Raw genomic sequence first — 22,292 nt, forward strand, 5'->3', positions numbered from 1 at the left:
TTTAATTGCCGTTGGAAAAAGCATCACATTCATTGACCGCCTCTCGTCTCTTCTGAGTCGCCTCGAATTCTCCGGCTGCGACGCCGCCGCCGATGCCGGCTGCTCATCGTGGCTTCAGGCGCCGCCGACGTCGAAGCAATCTCCGGTAACCTTTTCTCTCCGAATTTGCTTTCAGTTGTATGTTTATTTAGTTTTGTGGAAATGGTGTTCGAAATGGGTTTGCGAAACTGGTTTAGTTGGGGGCGAACTTGTAGTTTGTGATAATGCGTGCAAATTAAGCTAGAAAAAGGTGTGTTATGGAGTTTTAATTTGTAAAAATTTCTTTGCGTAGTCTTTTTTCCCCTTGTTTGTTTGTATTTTTCTGCTATTTTGTGTTCCTTTTTGGTAATTTCACTGTCTTTGTTGTATGCCAGTGTTTATTTAATCGATGAGGCGGAATTCACGTCACCATCGACCTCTTCACGGACTCGCCGTCTGATTTCGTTGACACCGATTCTCGCCGATCGGTGAGAGGCGCTCCAGGATCCACTGGGCAGTCGCTGCCGTCGGAGTCTCACTTCGGTCGGTGTCATACTCCAGCCATCTCGGCTGCATCGTCACTGTCAATTTCGTCGGACTGCTGTGGACTTCGCGGCTTAGGTAAGTTTCCACTAATTTTCCACTTTACAAATTTTACCTTCCTGTTTGGCTAGATATGTTAGGGATATAGATTTGGGTTCATGAGATTGGGTTCTCTTCTTGAGCAAGTGGTGGATATGACTTTGGAGTTTATGGTGGAGCTAGGGCAAGTGGTGGATATGACTTTGGCCCTGGTGCTAGTTATGGTGGAGCAGGAGGGGGAATTAACGGAGGCAGAGCAGGTTATAGTGGCAGTAGTCGATACCATCCTTATTCAAGATAGACGTCTTTTAAGCATCTTGAAGGAGTTCTCACATTTCTCTTGGCTATTGCTTCTCGCCACTCGGAGTTGACTAGATTTTCAATGTACTAGCAAGGAGATGATCTGTAGAAGACTGGAGAACCTTAGTATTTTGTTGTTTCTTATTCGCTGAATTCTAAGTTTTAAGAATCTCATTGAGACACTGTTAAGCTTTCTAATCTAGACATCTTATCCTCTATGAAATGTATTTTGTTCTATTTTTAGTTAGAATGGCCTTTTGCCTTTTTAGGTTCTACCTGCTAGAAGCTAATGTTTATCTAGAATTGAGATGATGCCTCACCAGACATAGCGCCTCTAGCTGTTTTTGAATCTGTGATTTGTGTCCAAGCTTTCTTGTGTGTTCTTTGGAAGTTCTGGCTGGATGTATTAAAGCCTCTAGTTCAGGTAGAATCTCTTTAATGTTTCAGTTACATTGATTTTAGGTGAGTGTTGATAGAGAAAGCTATGAAATACACACCTAGTAGTTTCGGTAGCAAACTTATCTAATTTTCAGGGATTAATCCATTGACTTAGTATGTTAAATGCTCATTCTAACTATAGGTATAACGATATCTCATGACACTGTATTTGCATTCCAAATGCATATTTGTTGCTTTTTCATTGCATGAGACCTGGGAATTTTGCTGCTAATTTTTGATTTGTTGTCATTTGTAATAACTGCTGAGATTATAACTTTTTACAGATATCTGAGTATATTAAGAAATATGTTATGGTTTCAATCTTTTTGTCAAGTATGTTCCAAAGTTAATATATTGTGTTGTCTTGCATGGTCTAAACTCTAAACCATAATTTTTTTCGTTTGTTTTTTATGAGCTTTTGGTACATCTGACTTGTTGACTAGAGTTTATATTTATAATGTGCTTGAAATGTTGATGCTGTTGTCAAGATGATAGAATTGACCTGGGAGTGCATTCTGTACTTAATGTAATTTTAAGGCTATCTGAGATTGACAATCTTCTTTGTAGGTTATTTGTAAGTCAGTTTGAGTGCCGAATCGTTCGTGCTGCATCGGAAAATCATTTAGTCCATGTAAAACCTCTCTGGCTTAACCTATGGATATCATTCATCTTTTCCATAAAATGTTAAGTGCATCTGTTTTTGGGGTCTTAATAGAAATGATCGTTACCTTAGTATATATATATATATATATATATATTTTATCATAATCATATCTGTTTTCTTTTTTATAAGATTTTAATGAAGTTTGTTTCTTCTTGCAGGAGCTTGGGAAGAGGTTGACTGCAGGAGCAACTAGCTTCCTATATTGGACTCCCGGCCCTGATGAAAAAAAGAGTAGGTACATTTTTTTGTAAGAAATCAACTTATGTTGTGATGTAGTACTTATTTTTTCTAGTGATGATAAAAGAAAACGAAAGAAATTCTCTTTTTTCTGTGATATAAAACGTTTCCTTCCTTTCGCATACGATTTGAAAATCATGTTAATAAAAACCACATTTAAATAACACTTAATTTGTTCGGGGTCTTACATGATATGCAAATGATTCACACTGTTTTGTAGGGAATAAGCTTCATAAAAAGGAATTTTAATGCCAGAAAAGGAAGGTAGGAAGGTAAGACCAATCTTGTAAAGATGACAGCGAAAATGGCAGTATATATTTAAAGAAAACAATTTAATCGATCAATAAAAATTGAATGTTGAAAAGTTTCGAAGATGATCTAAATTGACAGAGTATTATGTTTTTTATTCCGATAATGATACACTGGTAGAGGTTTGCTTTCTGCATTTTGGTATGTGAGAAGGTACCGGGTTTCCAGCAGGTAGGACATCCGAGCTTTTATTGTAGTCGTCAAATCTTGGTCTTTGCGGATTCTGGTAACACTTCTTCTCATCTTTTTCGGGTGTCATTCAAACCCGTATATACTCAACTTGTGATGTTTCCTACTTATACATGGGTGCCTAACTGCTATTTATTCTCATTCATGCCTGATATGTTGATTTTATAGAGAATTTAAATGTTTTTTTTGTAATTGACATGTTATGTGATTAAGAGTAAATTTCCGAGAGGTTGTCTGCCATGGCTCTCTAATATGTGCATCTCCCTAGTTTTTAATGATTTCATACACATCACCAATTGATAAACAACGGATATTAGCTTCATAAATATTCAAAAATTGCCCTAGTACTATGCTACTTGCTATTTGTGTATGCATGTAAGATCTTCTCTATATTGATTGTCACTACTTTCACCACTTTTTTATGGGTTATTAGTGTAGGCTTCATTTCTCTCAAGGGTTGGTCTGTAAACTTGTTGCTTACTAACTTCTGGAGAACTAGGTTTCCCGTGCTTCAGATAAAGTGACAAGAGTGTTCTTTGGTGCCCGATTTCTTGAGCTAAGGAGAGAGAACTATTCCGGTTTTGAAAAATTAATTGAAAAGCCATAGGGCCGATCGACTGAATGAGAGCTTTATGAGTTGCAATCTTGTTGACATTGGTGCATAAAAATGATTTAGGCAATAGGACAAAAAGCCTCATATCCAAATTATCACATGCCTAACCCTACATAAACCCCTAGTGAGCCAGTTTGAGCCCCAAAAGCCTAGTTTCTTTGTTGAAAATTTTGAAGTCACTATATTAGCCTGCTTATTATATCCATTTGTTGGCCTATATTTTCTACCCTAGTCACTAAAATAAAATGCTAGCACATTCTCTGGAGGGTATTTATGGTGGCAAGAAAAAGATGGAAATCCTGGAAAATTCTTGGGAGGGTATTTATGGTGGCAAGAAAAAGATGGAAGTCCTGGAACATTCATCAGGTGGTATTCATTTATACTGAGATACAAAGTGAAAAAGCTTGTGTCTTCAAGCAAAAATAAAATAAAAAGGCAGCCTTTAATGTGTAAAAAAAATCCAAGGCTAGAAAAAAAAAGGCAGCCTTTCATGTGTAAAAAAAAGCCAAGGCTAGAAAAATAAAAGGCAACCTTTCATGTGTTAAAAAAAAGCCAAGGCTAGTAAAAAAAATAAAAATAAAAGGCAGCCTATGATGTGTAAAAAAAAAAGCCAAAGGCTAGAAAAAAAGTGAAAAATAGAAATCTGCTCAAAAGTAGAAAAATTCAAGTTTGGGGTGTTGAGCTGTCAGAATTTTGCACGCATTGAGTGAGATGTGAAGGATGTTGTGAAGGATGCTATGATGGATGTGCTAGTATTTTAAGAATGTGATAAGCTACTTAACCAAATATGATCACACCTTTACCAAAAGCCCCATTACATCCAAATGAATAAGACCTTTTGATTTATGCATCATATTGACTTGTGAGCGATGAATTTTGCTTGAGTTTGGGAGAAAGATCTTATGTGCTTAAAATAAAGAATAGCCGGAAGAAACTCTCTTTATGAATTAGTGACGATGGTTTGAGACTCCCAATACATAAATCGAACTTACATTGAAGCATTGGGATGCCTAACTCTTAGGGAATTAGTTCGTGTACAATTCTTGTTCTAAAGTCTTACCCGCGAGTGAATTCGGGGTCAACCAAATTTCTCTAAATGATTTGTGTGATTTGACGTGACTTGAAGTAGAGGATTATCTAATGTCTTGTGAATGTGCTTATTTGTCTAATTTGACTTGAAGTAGAGCAAGACTTATGTTTGGGGGTATTTGATGTGTGTGGGTAATTGTTTAACTTGTTATTATACAATGGATGGAATGGAGGGTAGCGTACTATTGCTCCAGTTCAGTTTTGACCATCTCACTATTTATTCCAGTGAGTTGAAGGGTATAATGCTGCAACCAATATTTACTTCAATAGTCAAAACATTTATTTTTATAAACCTAACTTTAGTTCGATATTTAGTGTGTCATTTCATACTAAAGCCATCAATGAAGAACTATTGCAAAATCTTTCTGATGCTCTAAACTTGTCGGTACCTGATAAAATTGGGGTTGTACTTGCGTTGTCTAATTCTGAATAACACGATATATTCACTATGCCTGGATGTGTGGTTAGTTATTTTCTTCTTTGTACATACATTTAGATATAATTTTTTGTTTAGTTGTAGGAAGTGGAATACATACAACAGTTTATAATTTTTATCTCTTTGGGATTCTTCTACATGCTGCACTAAACCTGTAACCCTTTTCTTGGTTGTATGCAGGAAAGACTTTGTGTTTGAGTTTAGGGTTGTTTGAGTCAGATCACAGAGCAATCATGCTGCGTTTGAGGCTCCTGAGATAATTCAGCATATTCTAGTGTTACTCGTAGTCGATTTGAAGGCCTCTCTAAGCATTTAGATTCATTCTTGCATAAATAGACTAGAAAGTACTTAGTCGATCTAAAGGTCGAGGGTGGTAGGGGGCGACTGAGTTCTTAACATAAAAGAAACCAGTGGAAAGGATGGAAAACTGAAGATCCTATTGCATAAATAGACTAGAAAGTACTTAGTCGATCTAAAGGTCGAGGGTGGTAGGGGGCGACTGAGTTCTTAACATAAAAGTAACCAGTGGAAAGGATGGAAAACTGAAGGCACAAGTCTATTTATTGATTTTTGAGCTTGCTTTGCTTGATCATTTGCTTCTTGGTTGTTGCACCTATATTTTTCTGCTTATTTAATTCATTCGTTGCTGCATTTTGCAGATTTATAATTAATCTGTTAAATATATTATATTTTTGTGAGTTATACTGTGGCTGACGTTTTTATTCTTTTTCTAATCCACTATTTGCTGTCTTGCTGCTCTATAAATAATACATACATAGTATCCTATTTTTCTTTATCTCATATGCCTGTACAAATATGTGCTATATTAGTGTTTCTTTGATATATAAACCCCCATTGATTGTCAAATCTTGGCATCTTAATATATGCTTTTACAGGCTCTTTCCCAAGTACTTACTAGACACATTTGCTTTTTACTTTCGCATTAGGTTTGCTGAACTTGCATCTAAAAAAGAAATCATGGGCCTTGGAAGCTGGTTGAGCACTCAATTGAGTCTATAACAAATGTATATAGTATTTACCGTACAATAAGCATTGCAATATCTACACTTTGAGAAGATTTTGCCTTTTATACATATGCAGTTTTCAATTTCTCATTTTGCCCTACTGTTAACATGAGCATTTGTTTTGTATAGGTTCTTGCATTGCTGAAAAAATGTTTGGTATAGATTCAAGAGAGTTAAATGCTCCCACCGAGGCAAGTTACCCGAAGGGCCAACTGGAACGTAATACAAAGCGCTTGGCAGATGTCGTCTCAGATGCTTCAAATTTTCGGTCATTCATTATGATAAACTTTGTAAGCTTTCCTTCAGTACAACTAATTTTAAAATCTTATATAGTGCTATAGAGATTTCATGGTAAGGTTTCTTTGCTTTTCATGATTGAAGGTCGACAAGACTCAAAGCATGATATCTGCGTTTCTTAGAAAATGTATTTGCTTACGTGAACACACTAATGATGTGCTTGAGAGATTTTGAGATCAAATTGCTGGTTTTAACTAATGGATGCTAATTTTATGAAAGTTACTTTCAAATGAAAAGGTGAGAGTTTGAGCACCTGCAATAACTTAGACTTGATGATCTTATCTTAAATGTTTGTACTATATAGTCTGGGGACAATCTTATTTGTATTTTGCATGTTATTTGCAAGTATAGTGTGTGCCTGTGGATCTAGTGGCAAATTTCTGAACTTAAACCTAACCAACTAATTTTTTTTTGCTGGTATTTTGTGAAATGGAATAAAGGGGGCTTCCCAAACTGTAGTTGCTATGTTCACAAGTCACTTAGCACATAGAATGAGTTCGTAAGTTTACCAACATATTTTTTTTGCCATCTTGATCGTCTAATTGAAAAACTACCATGAACTGTTCAAGTGACTTCATTTCCTCATTTGGTTTTTGTCATTGCAAAGAGATACAAATGATTAGTAAGAAGACTTTAAGCTATTTGTCAATGTATGATGGTTAGTTATTTGTTTTATTTGCAAGAGTAAATGGAAATTGATATGCTATACTGCACACATCAATTCAATTCTTTTGATTCATCAATTGTTATAATCTTTTCTCAAGGAAATCGTGCATTTTTTTTTCTGACCCTACAAATGTGTTCCTTCAGAGGGAAGCTTTAGCAGCAATCTTTCTACTCCCTCATGGAGAGTTTGTATCTGGCTGGTGATCGTCTAACGTTCTAGTTTGTGAAGAGGATGCACCATTAGAGTATGTATTATCTACATCATCTCAATAATTCTTATTTCACCAAATTAGTCAGTTACAACTATTGCATGGTGTCAATGTATATGGACACATAAATTTGAATTCACCCCTTGCAGTGTACCTCGTTCATCTTATGCTCATCAGAAAACGTCTTTGTTGATTAAAGTGATTGCAAACCTTCATTGCTTTGTTCCTGATGTATACCAGGGTAAATGATTTAGTAATTTTTGGTTTCAATCAGGGTATGCTGCTGATAGTAATATTTAACAACTAATAACATTTGTTTCAATCTCAGATGAGAAAGATCTGTTTCTCAACATGTTCATTCGGTTAATAGAGAAGGACTATCAGAAACTGTCAGCATTTTGGTATGCGAGAAGGTACTAGGTTTCCCAGCAGGTGGGAAATCCGAACTTTTATTACAGTCGTCAAATCATGGGTCTTGTGAAAGTGCTTATTTGTCTAACTTGCTTGAGGGCGAGCAAGACTTCTCTTTGGGGGTATTTGACGTGTGTGGGTAATTTAACTGGTTATTATACAATGGATGGAATGGAGGGTAGCGTACTACTGCTCCAGTTCAATTTTGACCACTTCACTATTTATTCCAGCGAGTTGAAGGGTATAAAGCTGCGACCAATATTTGCTTCAATATTCAAACATTTTTTTAATAAACTAACTTTAGTTCGATATTTAGTGTGTCATTTCATACTTAAGCCATCAATGAAGAACTACTGCAAAATCTTTCTGATGCTCTACATTTGTCGGTACCCGATAAAATTGGGGTTCGATCTTTGTCTAGGATGTGGAATACACACAACAGTTTGTTATTTTTATCTCCCTGAAATTCTTCTACATGTTGCACTAAACCTGTAACCCTTTTCTTGGTTGTATGCAGGAAAGACTTTGTGTTTGAGGCAGATTACAGAGCAATCATACTGCGTTTGAGGCTACTGAGATAATTCAGCATATTCTAGTGTTACTCGTAGTTGATTTGAAGGCCTCTCTAAGCATTTAGATTCATTCTTGCAAATGTTATCTCTTGTGCTGCTAAGTTGTTTTCTGTGATTGTTCCTAGTGCATAAATAGACTAGATAGTACTTAGTCGATCTGAAGGTCGAGGGTAGTAGGGGCCGACTGAGTTCTTAACTTAAAAGTAGCGGGGGGAAGGGTCGAAAAATGAAGGCACGAGTCTATTTATTGATTTTTGAGCTTGCTTTGCTTGATCTTCTGTTTCTTGGTTGGTGCGCTTATATTTTCTACTTATTTAATTCATTCTTTGCTGCATTTTGCAGCTTTATAATTAATCTGTAATATATATATATATATATATATATATATATATATACATATATAATATTATATTTTTATGTGTTATACGACGTTTTTCTACTTTTTCTAATCCACTATTCTCTTCTTTGTACATACATATAGATATAATTTTTGTTTAGTTGTAGGAAGTGGAATACATACAACAGTTTATAATTTTTGTGTCCTTGGAATTCTTCTACATGTTGCACTACTAAACCTGTAACCCTTTTCTTGGCTGTATGCAGGAAAGAATTTCTGTGACTTAGATTACTGAGTTGTGTGCCAATTCTGTTACGTTTGAGGCTTCTGATGTAATTTAGCATATTCTCGTGTCACTCTTAGTCGATTTGAAGGCCTCTCTAAGCATTTGGATTCATTCTATTTGAAGGCCTCTCTAAGCATTTAGATTCATTCTTTCCAATGTTCTCTTGTGCAACTAAGGTGTTTTCTATGATAGTTCCTAGTGCATAAATAGAGTAGAATATACTTAGTCGATCTGAAGGTCGGGGGTGGTAGGTGGCAACTGAGTTTTTAACTTATAAGAAATGGGGGAAGGTGTGGAAAATAGAAGGCACAAGTCTATTTATGGGTTTTTGAGCTTGCTTTGCTTGGTCTTCTGCTTCCTGGTTGTTGCGCCTATATTTTTCTACTTATTTTATTCATTCTTTGCTGTCTTTTGCAGCTATATAATTAAACTGTTACATATATTAAATTTTTGTTTGTTATACTGTGCTTGACGTTTTTCATCTTTTTCTAATCCAATTTTTGCTACCTTGCAGCATAATTAATTAATACATGCATAGTATCCTATTTTTCTCTGTCTCCTATGCCGTGTACAAATATGTGCAATATTAGTGTTTCTTAGATATGTAAACCCCATCGATTGTCAAATCTTGGCTTCTTAATATATCTGTTAAACGCTTTTACAGGCTCTTTCCCAAGTAAAGTTACTTACTAGACACATTTCCTTTTTACTTTGGCATTCAGTTTGCTGTATTGCATCTAAAAAAGAAATCATGGGCCTTGGAAGCTGGTGGAGCAATCAATGAGTGTCAAGTAAAGATACTTTCTATAAGGTTAGTGTTGCCGCTAATGTGGCAGGGTGACTGATCTTTCTCATGATTTTAATATTTTTGCAATGCCGGAATGGAAACTGCAGCTTGTTGCTACTATGCAGTAAATACTTAAATTACAATGGATGGAATCTAGACTACTTCGATCTCTACATATTTGGTCAAGGTCCTCAACAATTTAATTTGACTTAACATCTTTTATATGCCAATTAAGTAGTTTTATACATAGTCTACTATATTTGAGTTTGTTATCTTTACCTGTCCGTTTGGTGATTATGCAACAAATTTTGGTTTACAGAAGAACATATTAGTAGTGTTGTAAAATACTATTCAACCTAACAATGTTAGTTGTAATGTTATCTTGTTCTAAAAATTTTTCAGTTTGCCTATATTGCTTATCCTTTGTGAATGCTTCTGCTTCAGGATCAGTCATTAAGCATCAATGTGTGACTCGCCTTACGTGGGGTATTGCTTTACGAGCTGTTTTAGATGCTTTGAGGAAGCCTGCAGATTCAGAAGTTTGTTCCTTCCTAGTTTATCAGTTAATGTTATTATTGTGAATTTCAGTCTTACCTTGGATTTATGACATTCCTTTGGGAGTATGGCATTGGAGCAGTTTGTGGACCATCTCATTGAGTGGCCACAGTATGCCATCATATCCTGCACTTTGTAGCATTTATAGATAGGGCACTCAACAGTATTTCGGCGGCTTATACTGAACGTGATGTTGGCCATACTGCCAATACTGATCACCGACACGGTCATATTAAATCTTCAGCTCCACATATAGAGGTATTAAACATGTAATTTTATCTTCCTATTAAGTAGTTGAACCTGCATATGAGAAACATATGAGAAAACATGAAAAAAGTGCTATGTCGATGTCATCATTCATATCATCTTCCCACATGCCTATATGTGGTTTCTGGTTTTACCTTGTCTATGTTGTTGTGGATAATACTTCTACTCCAAGTGATTTGTGTGAACTCATGATCACTGTAATTTTGTCCTTTTGGTTTCAGATTGCAGGCCCATCATTTTCTCTGATCGGACCCAGCAGCAATTGTCTGGATTAGCAATTCCCTCTTCGATCCCACTGCAACAGAGACCACCAAGTTCTCAGAGTTCACTCCTAATTACATGAATCCATCACAACACACCTACCCTTCCTAAGGTAGGTAATAGTGTCTTTGTATACTTTGATGTAGTTGCCTTGATACTTTTTCTATATTTACCTTGTTTTGACTGTATTTTTGAGAGCTAATCTACTCAAAACCCACAATGCAGTCACTCAGTGGTGCTTTGCTGTCATACAATCTGCCTCGTCGGATTTCCATGGTTTTCTAGATCAACCTCAGCAAGTAAATAATCAGGTTTAACTGTGCTACTCTCTCTCACTGTGCGCTTTATGGATTACATTAACATGGGGACTGGTTTTACAACTATGAGAAGAGAAACTCCCATTGAGGTGATTGGATGTAGCTGTCTTATCATTTTTAATTCTCTGTTTACACTTTGTTTCGATCCTTTTGGTTTTCCTATGCTTTTACTCTGACGATTTTCTTCCTTGTTATGAGTTCGCAATTACAAGTTCTATTAATAGCACATTTAACTTTATCCCACTGGTTAACTAAAATCTCACACTTCTAAATTCTTTCTTAACTCCCGATTACTTTCTCGTTTTCCTTTTCCCCTTTTGTTTCTTTATTATTTGTTTTCTTCCCTGTGCAATGGAGGCGCTCTGATTCTGGTTCGGGCTGTCATGAACTTAAAGTTATCGTGCTCAGACAATATTTCCTCATACATGGCTGTTATCTCCTGCCTAAAATCTAAAGCTTTATCTATTGTGAGTGCACTTTCCAATTAAGATAAGTTGATATATGTCTTTAAATCTTACAACTATTGGTAAATTTAGCACACCTTAAAAATTTTATGTGCTTGTACTGTGCTTGGTGTGGTTTTATGAACAGACCCCCCTTAATTCTTTAAAGTAAGTGTGATTTTTTCTGTTGCAGCTTTTGCAACTCTGTGAAGCTGAAGTGTATCATATACCTGGATGAGGTGGCCAGCAACACAGCAACTCAGGATATGGCAAAGTCAGTTGGACTCGAGGTATTGGTTTCTAAAATCAAAGCATCATGTTGTTTTTGTCATAACTCTAGAGAGATACATGTTCATTGCATTTATAATAGAAAAATATTTCCCAGACCCTTTAAATCTATTGTTACAATTACATTGAAAAACCAACAAGTTTTATACTTTGAAAATAAACTGAATTATTTTCCAAATTTTTCTTATGATTTTTAACTACTTATTAGTAATGCCTAGTCGTAATTGGGTCTATAACATTGTTTATAGTATTTACTGTACAATAAACATTGCAATATCAGCACTTTGAGAAGATTTTGCCTATTATACATATGAGCAGTTGTCATTTTTTTTCATTTTGCCTTACTTGGTGCTATCATGGTCATTTGTTTTGTATAGGTTCTTGCATTGCTGAAAAAAAGCTTGGTATAGATTCAAGACAGTTAAATGCTCCCTCGGAGGCAAGTTACCGAACAGGCAACTGGAGCTTAAGACAAAGCTCTTGGCAGATGCCTTCTCAAATGCTTCAAATTATCTGTCATTCATCATGAATTGTGTTTAGTGTTTGTATTTTGTGTATTGTGTAGTGTTTTTTTGTATGCATGTGTAAAGTGTGTTCGCGTAGTGTAGGTATTTTTGTGTATTTTGTGTATAGTTTATCTAGTACAGTGTGTTTTGTTGTGTATTTTATGTATAGTGTGTGAATTTTACGTGTAGTATATTTTGTGTATAGTGTGTGATTTTTACGTGTAGTGTATAGTATGTTTAGGAATACTTTGTGTAGTGTATGTATACTTTGTGTGAAGTGTGTGCAGTACATGTATATTGTGAGTATAGTGTACGTTGAGTATATTTTGTCTATACTGTATGTGTAAAAGTGTGTTATTTATTTTTTGTAGTGTGTTCAGTTTATGTATTTGTGAACTGAGTGTATATTTTGTGTATATTTTAAGTATGATGTACAATATATGTAGCGTGCATCTATGTTTGCAGCGCATGTATTTTGTGTATAGTGTGTAGTATGTCTATAATGTCTATATAGAATGTGTGGCATAGTGCGTGTTTTTTTTGTGCAGTGAGCAGGTGTGTTATTGTGCGTGGTGTATATACTTTGCGTACAATGTGAACTTTGTGTTATGATGTATAGCATGTATATAGTAAGCAATGTGTATGAAGTGTGTTATTTTTTGTTTAGTGCGTAGTATGTTCATTTTATGTAGTGTGTATGTATGTTTTATTAATGTTGTCTTTATGTATTTTATTTATACTAGGTTAATGTTTTTAGTATGTGCAACGTATATATAAATTGTGTATTTTATGTGTGTATTGTATTGTGTATAAAAAGTGTATTTTGTCTATATTATGTGTGTAAAGTGTGTTATTTTTGTATAGTGTGTTTGGTATGTTTATTTTGTGAATTGTGTACTAGTGTGTATTTTGTGTATAATGCGTGTGGTATGTGCAGTCCATTTAGTTTGTAGTGTATTTTATCTATATTGAGTGTGTATATTGTCTATAATGTGTTTAATGTTTATAGTATGTTGTATGTATGTATAAATTGTGTATTTTATATGTACATTTCTTGTATAGTGTATATAAATATGTGCAGAGTATGTATAATGAGTGGTGTTTTTATATTATTTGTATTCTCTGTATTTATTTTGAGTACAGTGTATGTATAGTGATTGTTTAGTATGTATGTGTATAAAGGGGGTATTTGAGTATGTATATACTTTGTGCTATGATAAATAGTATGTATATAGTGTGTTATTTTTTTTATATTATGTAGTGTAGGTATTTTTGTGTATTTTGTGTATAGTTTATCTAGTGCAGTGTGTTTTGTTGTGTGCGGACACTGTGTATTTTGTGTATAGTGTGTGAATTTTACGTGTAGTATATTTTGTGTATAGTGTGTGATTTTTACGTGTAGTGTATAGTATGTTTAGGAATACTTTGTGTAGTGTATGTATACTTTGTGTGAAGTGTGTGCAGTACATGTATATTGTGGGTATAGTGTACGTTGAGTATATTTTGTCTATATGTGTAAAAGGGTGTTATTTATTTTTTGTAGTGTGTTCAGTTTATGTATTTGTGAACAGAGTGTATATTTTGTGTATATTTTAAGTATGATGTACAATATATGTAGCGTGCATCTATGTTTGCAGCGCATGAATTTTGTGTATAGTGTGTAGTATGTCTATAATGTCTATATAGAATGTGTGGCATAGTGCGTGTTTTTTTTGTGTAGTGAGCATGTGTGTTATTGTGCGTGGTGTATATACTTTGCGTACAATGTGAACTTTGTGTTATGATGTATAGCATGTATATAGTAAACAATGTGTATGAAGTGTGTTATTTTTTGTTTAGTGCGTAGTATGTTCATTTTATGTAGTGTGTATGTATGTTTTATTAATGTTGTCTTTATGTATTTTATTTATACTGGGTTAATGTTTTTAGTATGTGCAACGTATATATAAATTGTGTATTTTATGTGTGCATTGTATTGTGTATAAAAAGTGTATTTTGTCTATATTATGTGTGTAAAGTGTGTTATTTTTGTATAGTGTGTTTAGTATGTTTATTTTGTGAATTGTGTACTAGTGTGTTTTTTGTGTATGATGCGTGTGGTATGTGCAGTCCATTTAGTTTGTAGTGTATTTTATCTATTTTGAGTGTGTATTTTATCTATAATGTGTTTAATGTTTATAGTATGTTGTATGTATGTATAAATTGTGTATTTTATGTGTACATTTCTTGTATAGTGTATATAAATATGTGCAGAGTATGTATAATGAGTGGTGTTTTTATATTATTTGTATTCTCTGTATTTATTTTGAGTACAGTGTATGTATAGTGATTGTTTAGTATGTATGTGTATAAAGGGGGTATTTGAGTATGTATATACTTTGTGCTATGATAAATAGTATGTATATAGTGTGTTATTTTTTTTATATTATGTAGTGTAGGTATTTTTGTGTACTTTGTGTATAGTTTATCTAGTGCAGTGTGTTTTGTTGTGTGCGGACACTGTGTATTTTGTGTATAGTGTGTGAATTTTACGTGTAGTATATTTTGTGTATAGTGTGTGATTTTTACGTGTAGTGTATAGTATGTTTAGGAATACTTTGTGTAGTGTATGTATACTTTGTGTGAAGTGTGTGCAGTACATGTATATTGTGGGTATAGTGTACGTTGAGTATATTTTGTCTATATGTGTAAAAGGGTGTTATTTATTTTTTGTAGTGTGTTCAGTTTATGTATTTGTGAACAGAGTGTATATTTTGTGTATATTTTAAGTATGATGTACAATATATGTAGCGTGCATCTATGTTTGCAGCGCATGAATTTTGTGTATAGTGTGTAGTATGTCTATAATGTCTATATAGAATGTGTGGCATAGTGCGTGTTTTTTTTGTGTAGTGAGCATGTGTGTTATTGTGCGTGGTGTATATACTTTGCGTACAATGTGAACTTTGTGTTATGATGTATAGCATGTATATAGTAAACAATGTGTATGAAGTGTGTTATTTTTTGTTTAGTGCGTAGTATGTTCATTTTATGTAGTGTGTATGTATGTTTTATTAATGTTGTCTTTATGTATTTTATTTATACTGGGTTAATGTTTTTAGTATGTGCAACGTATATATAAATTGTGTATTTTATGTGTGCATTGTATTGTGTATAAAAAGTGTATTTTGTCTATATTATGTGTGTAAAGTGTGTTATTTTTGTATAGTGTGTTTAGTATGTTTATTTTGTGAATTGTGTACTAGTGTGTTTTTTGTGTATGATGCGTGTGGTATGTGCAGTCCATTTAGTTTGTAGTGTATTTTATCTATTTTGAGTGTGTATTTTATCTATAATGTGTTTAATGTTTATAGTATGTTGTATGTATGTATAAATTGTGTATTTTATGTGTACATTTCTTGTATAGTGTATATAAATATGTGCAGAGTATGTATAATGAGTGGTGCTTTTATATTATTTGTATTCTCTGTATTTATTTTGAGTACAGTGTATGTATAGTGATTGTTTAGTATGTATGTGTATAAAGGGGGTATTTGAGTATGTATATACTTTGTGCTATGATAAATAGTATGTATATGCAGTTTGTGTTATTTTTTTATATTATGTAGTGTAGGTATTTTTGTGTACTTTGTGTATAGTTTATCTAGTGCAGTGTGTTTTGTTGTGTGCGGACACTGTGTATTTTGTGTATAGTGTGTGAATTTTACGTGTAGTATATTTTGTGTATAGTGTGTGATTTTTACGTGTAGTGTATAGTATGTTTAGGAATACTTTGTGTAGTGTATGTATACTTTGTGTGAAGTGTGTGCAGTACATGTATATTGTGGGTATAGTGTACGTTGAGTATATTTTGTCTATATGTGTAAAAGGGTGTTATTTATTTTTTGTAGTGTGTTCAGTTTATGTATTTGTGAACAGAGTGTATATTTTGTGTATATTTTAAGTATGATGTACAATATATGTAGCGTGCATCTATGTTTGCAGCGCATGAATTTTGTGTATAGTGTGTAGTATGTCTATAATGTCTATATAGAATGTGTGGCATAGCGCGTGTTTTTTTTGTGTAGTGAGCAGGTGTGTTATTGTGCGTGGTGTATATACTTTGCGTACAATGTGAACTTTGTGTTATGATGTATAGCATGTATATAGTAAGCAATGTGTATGAAGTGTGTTATTTTTTGTTTAGTGCGTAGTATGTTCATTTTATGTAGTGTGTATGTATGTTTTATTAATGTTGTCTTTATGTATTTTATTTATACTGGGTTAATGTTTTTAGTATGTGCAACGTATATATAAATTGTGTATTTTATGTGTGCATTGTATTGTGTATAAAAAGTGTATTTTGTCTATATTATGTGTGTAAAGTGTGTTATTTTTGTATAGTGTGTTTAGTATGTTTATTTTGTGAATTGTGTACTAGTGTGTTTTTTGTGTATGATGCGTGTGGTATGTGCAGTCCATTTAGTTTGTAGTGTATTTTATCTATTTTTAGTGTGTATTTTATCTATAATGTGTTTAATGTTTATAGTATGTTGTATGTATGTATAAATTGTGTATTTTATATGTACATTTCTTGTATAGTGTATATAAATATGTGCAGAGTATGTATAATGAGTGGTGTTTTTATATTATTTGTATTCTCTGTATTTATTTTGAGTACAATGTGTATGTATAGTGATTGTTTAGTATGTATGTGTATAAAGGGGGTATTTGAGTGGTGTATATACTTTGTGCTGTGTTAAATAGTAGTGTTATTTTTTTTATATTATGTAGTATGTTTATTTGTGTATAGTGTGTGCCTGTGTTTTATTTATTGTGTTTGTGTATTTATTTATACCGTGATTAATGTTTGTAGTATGTAACGCGTATGTATAAATTGTGTATTTAATTTGTGCATTTGTTGCGTAGTGTATAAATAGTGTATTTTATGTATGTATTTGTAGTGTGAGTGTTGTGCGTGTAGTGCGTGTGCTATATGTGCGTGTTTGTTTTATTTGTTCTATTAGTGTATTTTATTTATACTGTGTTTAATGTTTGTAGTATATAACACACATGTATAAATTGTGTATTTTATTTGTGCATTTATTGGGTAGTGTATAAATAGTGTATTTTATGTATGTATTTGTAGTGTGTGTGCTATGTGTGTATGTATGTATGTTATGCATGTGTTTTGTATGTTTTATTTATAGTGTGTTAAATGTTTGTAGTACGTGCCACGTATGTATAGTTTGTTTAGAATATTTGTATTTAGTATTTTGTGTAGAGTTTTAGTTGTTTTATTTATAATATTTTGTCTATATTGTGTGCTAGTGTGTATTTTGTATATAATGTGTGTAGTCTATTTTATTTATATTGTGTTTGTTCATTGTGTTAGTTGTTTTATATGTATTTGTTAGTGTATGTGTCTTGAGTATAGTATGTGTAATGTGTATTGTGTATTTTGTATATAATGCGTGTAGTGTGTGTTGTCCATTTATTGTGTAGCCTATTTTATTTATATTGTGTTTGTATATATTTTGTGTATAGTGTGCATATGTATAAACTTTGTGTGCAACGTATTGTGTGTCATTTTTTTTATAGTGTGTAGTATGTTTATTTGTGTATAGTGTGTGTGTGTTTTATTTAAATTTTGTTTGTGTATTTTATTTACACCGTGTTTAATATTTATAGTATGGACCACATATATATAAATTGTGCATTTTATTTGAGCATTTCATATGTAGTGTATAAATAGTTTATTTTATGTATGTGTGCGCTATGTGTGCGTGTTTGTTTTATTTATTGTGGTTGTGTATTTTATTTATACCGTGTTTAATATTTGTAGTATATAACACGTATGTATAAATTATATATTTTATTTGTGCATTTGTTGGGTAGTAGGGGTGGCAAATCGTGCGGATTGGATCGTTATCGGGTTGACCCGATAACGACCCAACCCAATAAGGCCAAACCCGAACCCAACCTGTTAAGGAAACCCCAAACCCGAACACGAATCCGACCCGCCACCTCCAAACCCGGACACGACCCAAACACGATAGCGACACGAACCGCTTTGGGTTGACCCGACACGATAGCAACACGATATCGACCTGAACACGATAGCAACACGATAGCGACACGATAGCGACACAATAGCAACACGATAGCGACCCGACACGATAACAACACGATAGCGACACGAACCGCTTTGGGAGGTAATTCTAATTTCTAAACCCTAATCTATTTTTTTATTATTTTCCTAAGTAAAAGTTACTAAATTAAATCTAATAAAAAATAAAAATAATAAAATAATAAAATATTAATTTTTAACAGGTTACCCGCATCCGACCCGCACCCGACCCGCACCCGACCCGAATTTTTCGTGTTCTTATTGGGTCAACCCAATAATGACCCGTATCCAATAAGACTTGATCCAAACCCAATTATTTCGTGCGGATTCGTGTCGGATTATCGTGTCGTGTCAAAAATTGCCAGCCCTATTGGGTAGTGTATAAATAGTGTATTTTATGTATGTATTTGTAGTGTGTATGCTATGTGTGTATTTATGTATGTTGTGCATGTGTTCTGTATATTTTATTTATAGTGTGTTTAATGTTTGTAGCATGTGCCGTGTATGTATAGTTTGTTCAGAATATTTGTATTTAGTATTTTGTGTAGTGTGTTAGTTGTTTTATATGTATTTGTTTAAAGTGTGTGTATTTGTGTAGCGTGGGTAGTGCATGTGTCTTGTATATAGTATGTGTAGTGTGTATTCAACATTTTGTCTACATTGTGTACTAGTGTGTATTTTGTATATAATGCGTGTAATGTTTGTAGTATATAACACACATGTACAAATTGTGTATTTTATTTGTGCATTTGTTGGGTAGTGTATAAATAGTGTTTTTTATGTATGTATTTATAGTGTGTGTGCTATGTGTGTATGTATGCATGTATGTTATGCATGTGTTTTGTATGTTTTATTTATAGTGTGTTAAATGTTTGTAGTATGTGCCACGTATGTATAGTTTGTTTAGAATATTTGTATTTAGTATTTTGTGTAGAGTTTTAGTTGTTTTATTTATAGTATTTTGTCTATATTGTGTGCTAGTGTGTATTTTGTATATAATGTGTGTAGTGTGTGTAGTCTATTTTATTTATATTGTGTTTGTTCATTGTGTTAGTTGTTTTATATGTATTTGTTTAAAGTGTGTGTATATGTGTAGTTTTGGTAGTGTATGTGTCTTGAGTATAGTATGTGTAATGTGTATTGTGTATTTTGTCTATATTGTGCACTAGTGTGTATTTTGTATATAATGCGTGTAGTGTGTGTTGTCCATTTATTGTGTAGCCTATTTTATTTATATTGTGTTTGTATATTTATTTATACGGTGTTTAATGTTTATAGTATGTGTGGCACGTATGTATAAGTTGCATATTTTATATTTATATTTGTTGTATGGTACATAAGTAATGTATTTTGTATTCGTAATTGTAGTGTCGGCAATGTATTTATGTATGTTTGCAGTACAAGTATTCTGCATATGTTTGTGTATTTTATTTATAGTGTGTTTTCTGTATATATTTTGTGTATAGTGTGCATATGTATAAACTTTGTGTGCAACGTATTGTGTGTGCTATGATGTATAGTGTATATAGTGTGCAGTGTGTGTCATTTTTTTATAGTGTGCAGTGTGTGTCATTTTTTTTATAGTGTGTAGTATGTTTATTTGTGTATAGTGTGTGTGTTTTATTTAAACTTTGTTTGTGTATGTTATTTACACCGTGTTTAATGTTTATAGTATGGACCACATATATATAAATTGTGCATTTTATTTGAGCATTTCATATGTAGTGTATAAATAGTTTATTTTATGTATGTGTGTGCTATGTGTGCGTGTTTGTTTTATTTATTGTGGTTGTGTATTTTATTTATACCGTGTTTAATATTTGTAGTATATAACACGTATGTATAAATTATATATTTTATTTGTGCATTTGTTGGGTAGTGTATAAATAGTGTATTTTATGTATGTATTTGCAGTGTGTATGCTATGTGTGTATTTATGTATGTTGTGCATGTGTTCTGTATATTTTATTTATAGTGTGTTTAATGTTTGTAGCATGTGCCGTGTATGTATAGTTTGTTTAGAATATTTATATTTAGTATTGTGTAGTGTGTTAGTTGTTTTATATGTATTTGTTTAAAGTGTGTGTATTTGTGTAGCGTGGGTAGTGCATGTGTCTTGTGTATAGTATGTGTAGTGTGTATTCTACATTTTGTCTACATTGTGTACTAGTGTGTATTTTGTATATAATGCGTGTAATGTGTTCTGCCCATTTATTGTGTAGTCTATTTTATTTATATTGTGTTTGTATATTTATTTATACTGTATTTAATGTTTATAGTATGTGTGGCACGTATGTATAAGTTGCATATTTTGTTTATACATTTGTTGTATAGTATATAAATAATGTATTTTTTGTTCGTAATTGTAGTGTCTGCAATGTATTTATGTATGTTTGCAGTACAAGTATTCTACGTATGTTTGTGTATTTTATTTACAGTGTGTTTAATGTTTCTAGTATTAGGCCCGTCTGTATATTGAGTGTAGTGGTTTTATAAGATTTATATTTTTTGTATATATTTTGTGTAGAGTGTGCATATGTATAAACTTTGTGTGCAACGTATTGTGTGTGCTATGATGTATAGTGTATATAGTATGCAGTGTGTGTCATTTTTTTATAGTGTGTAGTATGTTTATTGGTGTATAGTGAGTGTGTGTGTTATATTTATGTTTTGTTTGTGTATTTTATTTATGTATAAATTGTGTATTTTATTTGAGCATTTGATATGTATGCTGCAATCAGAATTAAAAAAAAAAGAGAGAAAGAAAACAAAGCTGATAAAAGGTTAGAGTTTTTTTTATTAAGGATAAAGAAAATTAAGATGAAAACACAGAATTCGCTCAAAACAGCACCTAATTCACAACCGATTTAACAGAAAAAAACGGAAATAATGGGAGTAATCAGCCAAATTAAATAGGAGAAATGATGGTAAAAAAGGCCTTGGAACTAAAATCCCCCATCACAAGCATTCGATCCAATTAGGGAAAAATCAATAATTTGTTACCTGCGCAGAGCGAAAGAGGCAGGTGAGGTCATGGTGTTGGTGTAAAGCTATGTTGTGAGTTGTGATTGGAATTAAAAGTGTTTAACAATGATCGAATCTGAATTCGATGTTCTATCACAGCAGAATACAATAGATCATCCTACCTTATTTTCCCCTAACAAAATCATCTTCAAATTTATTTTAATATATTTTAAATTTACTTCATACGTGTTCTCAATTTTAATGAATTACTTGAACTGCGACATAATTTCATTGTATATGTATAATTCTTGTTTAAGCATATAAGAAATTACTAACAAATTTCATAAATTTGAAAATAAATTCAATACATATATCTATATTCTAATAATATATTTAAATTAAATTTGTAATTAACAACAATTTTCGTATACATTATAATAATCATGTACTATGTGTTAACACTATTTAAGTATAGAAGTTACTGAGAAAATTAGTAAATTTTGAAATAAATCCAATGGTGTAAGCATGCTTCTAATAATATGATTCTGATCAAATAATCACTAATTGCCAATATACAATGCATAATTTTTAAAATAATCAACATAACGATATATCCTATCAATATAAAATGTTAATATGTTAATTTAGATATCAACACAAAGACATAAGTATATTAACACAAGACAATTGATAAAATTATGTTTTAGTATTGATAATTTTAATATACAAAATTGAAAAGCCATGCGTTCTACATTAAAAATTTTAGTTATTAATCTGTATCTAATATTCATATAAAATTATGTGTAATATTGTTAGATGTGCATTATCAATAGATGTACATTATAATAATTCAACTATAGTACTTAATAATTTTGCTAATATATCAACTACAAAAATACATATTTCTGATCATATATCTGAAATCCAAATTAAAATATTATACATATATGATATGATGCATATGCTTTTAATTGGTTTTAATATTGCATTATTTATTTTATATAGGAAATAATTTTATTATAATAGTTTATAATATTGATAAATATGTATAGCATTAATTGAAGTATAAAACAAAAAACTTTAAATTTTATATAAGGGTAAATTGCCTCCAAAGTCA

The 22,292-nt window shown here is 32.4% G+C and overlaps 1 long non-coding RNA gene across 30 annotated transcripts in view; it reads left to right on the forward strand.

Annotated features, from left to right (window-relative positions):
- The window catches only part of LOC121791587, a 29,233-nt gene continuing 6,941 nt past the window's right edge, over positions 1 to 22,292 (forward strand). The window contains exons 1-17 of one of the 30 annotated variants that reach the window (XR_006048674.1): positions 1 to 145; positions 414 to 639; positions 1,906 to 1,969; positions 2,161 to 2,233; positions 2,460 to 2,511; positions 2,671 to 2,774; positions 5,823 to 5,900; positions 6,030 to 6,190; positions 7,008 to 7,108; positions 7,222 to 7,313; positions 7,401 to 7,485; positions 8,001 to 9,489; positions 9,910 to 10,278; positions 10,509 to 10,660; positions 10,774 to 10,954; positions 11,223 to 11,332; positions 11,502 to 11,598. This is a non-coding gene — a long non-coding RNA (uncharacterized LOC121791587). Of the gene's footprint in view, positions 146 to 413; positions 640 to 1,905; positions 1,970 to 2,160; positions 2,238 to 2,459; positions 2,512 to 2,670; positions 2,775 to 5,822; positions 5,901 to 6,029; positions 6,191 to 7,007; positions 7,109 to 7,221; positions 7,314 to 7,400; positions 7,505 to 8,000; positions 9,490 to 9,909; positions 10,279 to 10,508; positions 10,661 to 10,773; positions 11,333 to 11,501; positions 11,599 to 11,973; positions 12,193 to 22,292 lie in introns of those variants that run through there. The other 29 variants (XR_006048691.1, XR_006048690.1, XR_006048672.1 and 26 more) reach the window with 29 other exon arrangements.

The sequence above is a fragment of the Salvia splendens genome, chromosome 2, assembly GCF_004379255.2.
Source record: "Salvia splendens isolate huo1 chromosome 2, SspV2, whole genome shotgun sequence".
Classification (NCBI taxonomy): Eukaryota; Viridiplantae; Streptophyta; class Magnoliopsida; order Lamiales; family Lamiaceae; genus Salvia; species Salvia splendens.